The sequence below is a fragment of the Scyliorhinus torazame genome, chromosome 7, assembly GCF_047496885.1.
Source record: "Scyliorhinus torazame isolate Kashiwa2021f chromosome 7, sScyTor2.1, whole genome shotgun sequence".
Classification (NCBI taxonomy): Eukaryota; Metazoa; Chordata; class Chondrichthyes; order Carcharhiniformes; family Scyliorhinidae; genus Scyliorhinus; species Scyliorhinus torazame.
The window spans coordinates 225,199,678-225,203,148 of NC_092713.1; the positions used below are offsets into that span (position 1 = coordinate 225,199,678).

The window sequence follows — 3,471 nt, forward strand, 5'->3', positions numbered from 1 at the left end:
TGACAGGTAGCAGAGATAGTTAATGCATTGGTTGTAATTTTCCAAATCTTTCTGGATTCTGAAAAGGTCCAGCAGATTGCAGAACCACAAATATAACAACACTCATTAAGAAAGGAGGAAGACAGAAAGCAGGAAACTATAGGCCAGTTAATCCATCATCTCTCATTATTAAGAGGGTATTTAGAAAATTATAATACAAACAGGCAGAGTCAATTGATTCTGTGAAACGTAAATTTTGTTTTGACACATTCATTAGACCTCATTGAGTATGTAACAAGTAGGGGATAAAGGCGAACAAGGCAACACAGTGTTTTTCATTTGATAAGTTGCCACATAAAAGGTGCACAAGATAAAAGCTCACGGTTCAGTGATCACGGTTCAATAATTCCGCAGGGATCAGTGCTGGGACCTTTGCTGTTTGTAGTATATATAAATGATTTGGAGGAAAATGTAACTGGTCTGATTAGTAAGCTTGCGGACGACACAAAGGTTGGTGGAATTGCAGATAGCGATGAGGACTGTCAGGATATTGCAGGATTTAGATTGTTTGGAGACATGGGCGGAGAGATGGCAGATGGAGTTTAATCCAGCCAAATGTGAGGTAATGCATTTTGGAAAGTCTAATACAGGTAGGGAATATACAGTGAATGGTAGAACCCTCAAGAGTATTGACAGTCAGAGAGATCTTGGTGTACAGGTCCACAGGTCACTGAAAGGGGCAACACAGGTGGAGAAGGTAGTCAAGAAGGCAGACAGCATGCTTGCCTTCATTGGCCGGGCCATTGAGTATAAAAATTGGCAAGTCATAGTGAAGCTGTATAGAACCTTAGTTAGGCCACACTTGGAGTATAGTGTTCAATTCTGGTCGCCACACTACCAGAACGACGTGGAGGCTTTAGAGCGGGTGCGTAAGAGATTTACCAGGATGTTGCCTGGTATGGAGGGCATTAGATATGAGGAGAGGTTGAATAAACTTGGTTTGTTCTCACTGAAACGACGAAGGTTGAGTGGCGACCTGTTAGAGGTCTACAAAATTATAAGGGGCATAGACAGAGTAGATCGTCAGAGACATTTTCCCAGGGTAGAGGGGTCAATTACTAGGGGGCATAGGTTTAAGGTGTGAGGGGCAAAGTTTAGAGGAGATGTACGAGGCAAGGTTTTTACACAGAGGGTAGTGGGTGCCTGGAACTCGCTGCCGGAGGAGGTGGTGGAAGCAGGGACAATAGTGACGTTTAAGGAGCATCTTGACATGAATAGAATGGGAATAGAGGGATACGGACCCCGGAAGTATAGAAGATTTTAGTTTAGATGGGCAGCATGGTCGGTGCAGGCTTGGAGGGCCAAAGGGCCTGTTCCTGTGCTGAACTTTTCTTTGTTCTTTGGTATTGGGTTAATATTTTCGCATGGATTGAGGTTCGACCAACTAAGTTGGGATAAAAAGGTCAATTTCAGATTGGCCAACTGTAACTAGTGAAATGTGATGGGATCAGTACCAGGGCCTCAAATGTTTATGATCTATATTAATGCCTAATAAAGGGATGGACTCTATTGTAGCTCAATTTGCTAATGATACAAAGATAGATTTGAAAGCATGTTGCAAGAAGAATATGAAAAGTTTGCAAAAGGATATAGATAGGTGCGCATAAAATCAGCATATGGAATATAATGTGGAAAATGTGGCGCTGTCCACTTTGGCATGAAGAATAGAAAAGCAGAACATTATTTAAATGGAAAGACTGCACAATGCTGCAGTACTGAGGGACCTGGTACATGAGTTACAAAAATATAGTGCGCAGGTACAACAAGTAATCAGTAATGCAAATGGAATGTTGGCCTTTATTGTAAGTGGGATGAAAGTAGGGATGTCCTTCTAGAACTACTGGACTTTGGTGAGACCACACCTGGAGTACTGTGTACGGTATGGTCTCCTTGCTTAAGGAAGGATATATTTCTCTTGGAAGCAATGTTCATGAGACTGCTTCCTGGGATGAACGGATTGCCTTATGAGGAAAGGGTGAGGAGGTTGGGCCTGTTTAGAAGGATGAGATGTTATCGCTTCTCGGCCTTTTGGCTAAGATCAAGTGTCAGATCAAGTCCAAGATGAGGGACAATGCCTTTTATTGTCAGCTTGGATTCGGTATGTTCCTCTTGTGGGGCTATGAATTGGATTCAATTTGAATTTGGATTGTTTTTTGGAGCAAGCAATGAGATGGATTAAGGGTTTGTCCTGTCCACTCTGCGTTTTGGCTTTGTCACTCTGAGAAAGGAATGACATTTTTAAAAAAGGATGAGAAGTCATCTTATTGAATCATGTACGATTTTGAAGCAGGGCGGCAGGGTAGATGCTTGGAGAATGTTTCCTCTCATGGGGCGGTCTGGAACTTGAGGCACAGTTTAAAGATAAGGCATCTTCAATTTAAGACAGGATAGAGAGGGAATTTCTTCTTTCAGAGAGTCACTAGTCTTTGACATTCTCTTCTTTAAAGAGCAGTGGAGGCTGATTCAGTGGACATGTTCATGGCTGAGTAAGACAGATTTGTGAGCATCAAGGGAGTTGGAGGGGAGGCAGGAAAGTGAAGTTAAGGCCAAAATCAGATCAGGTCTTATCGAATTCCGGAGCAAGCTCGATGGGCCAAATGACCCACTGCTACTCCTATTTCTTCTGTTCTTATGATCTTATGGCAATATCATTTACATTTACATGGCTCGCCTCAAGTATGGGTTGGCATCTAATTCCATTGTGTATTAAGTAGGAAGAAATACTAATTACAGCACTAAGTAATCTTCAATTTCTTTCGACTCCCCATCCCCAAAGTTCATGCTGGCTTTTACTCTTCCTGTTTAATGAATGCTGACAATCTCCTTTCTGCCTCACAACAAAGTACCACTGAGAAACAGTTGTCCTACAAAGAACAAAGAAATGTACAGCACAGGAACAGGCCCTTCGGCCCTCCAAGCCCGTGCCGACCATGCTGCCCGACTAAACTACAATCTTCTACACTTCCTGGGTCCGTATCCCTCTATTCCCATCCTATTCATGTATTTGTCAAGATGCCCCTTAAATGTCACTATCGTCCCTGCTTCCACCACCTCCTCTGGTAGCGAGTTCCAGGCACCCACTACCCTCTGTGTAAAAAACTTGCCTCGTACATCTACTCTAAACCTTGCCCCTCTCACCTTAAACCTATGCCCCCTAGTAATTGACCCCTCTACCCTGGGGAAAAGCCTCTGACTATCCACTCTGTCTATGCCCCTCATAATTTTGTAGACCTCTATCAGATCGCCCCTCAACCTCCGTCGTTCCAGTGAGAACAAACCGAGTTTATTCAACCGCTCCTCATAGCTAATGCCCTCCAAACCAGGCAACATTCTGGTAAATCTCTTCTGCACCCTCTCTAAAGCCTCCACATCCTTCTGGTAGTGCGGTGACCAGAATTGAACACTATACTCCAAGTGTGGCCTAACTAAGGT

At 43.4% G+C, this 3,471-nt stretch overlaps 1 pseudogene; it reads left to right on the forward strand.

The window, feature by feature from the left end:
* The first annotated feature begins 2,051 nt into the window (after positions 1-2,051).
* On the forward strand, positions 2,052-2,280 carry LOC140427569 (U2 spliceosomal RNA; annotated as a pseudogene).
* Positions 2,281-3,471: the final 1,191 nt, after the last annotated feature.